Genomic DNA, 620 nt, shown 5'->3' with positions numbered 1-620 from the left:
TTTTTTTTTTTTTTTTTTTTTTTTTTTTCTAAAATAATGTGAGCTCATATAATAAAATAAATAATCTTGTCTAAAGACTTTAGAGTTGTAATCTCCTACTCTACAATACCACTTTAAATGCATTACGTATATCATATACGTTTCGCCTATATATATCTATATATTATGTATATGTATATGTACGAACATCGAATAAAATTTATCAACTCTGTCATTCTCTCTTGACTTGAAACATGTCGACAATTGCAAAGAATAATGAGAATCAAGACAAATTTTCTCGATTCATTTACCTTGTAGCCTTGCTTCCCACTGTAGTTACAATTATAGCATGTGTATGGCCCAATACACAAGCACTCTGTGAACTCGAAGTCATCTCCACCTTAGTCTATATATAACTTTTTTTGTTTGTTTGTTTTAGTGTCGTTTTGACCGAACTTACTAAATCCACTTCCTACCACACCCGGAGATGACTCGGCTAAATATCGAGTCTTTTAGTCAATCACGTTTCTCAATTATCGAATCTCTCTTTTTTTTTTTTAACGTTTGTAAATGAATCTTCATATTTATTTTTTTAGAACATTAAAAAAAAAAAAAAAAAAAAAAAAAAAAAAAAAAAAAAA

The sequence above is a fragment of the Cucurbita pepo genome, chromosome LG02 (genome assembly GCF_002806865.2).
Source record: "Cucurbita pepo subsp. pepo cultivar mu-cu-16 chromosome LG02, ASM280686v2, whole genome shotgun sequence".
Lineage (NCBI taxonomy): Eukaryota > Viridiplantae > Streptophyta > Magnoliopsida > Cucurbitales > Cucurbitaceae > Cucurbita > Cucurbita pepo.
The sequence above is the reverse complement of the archived record's forward strand: the minus strand, read 5'-3'. Positions refer to the sequence as shown.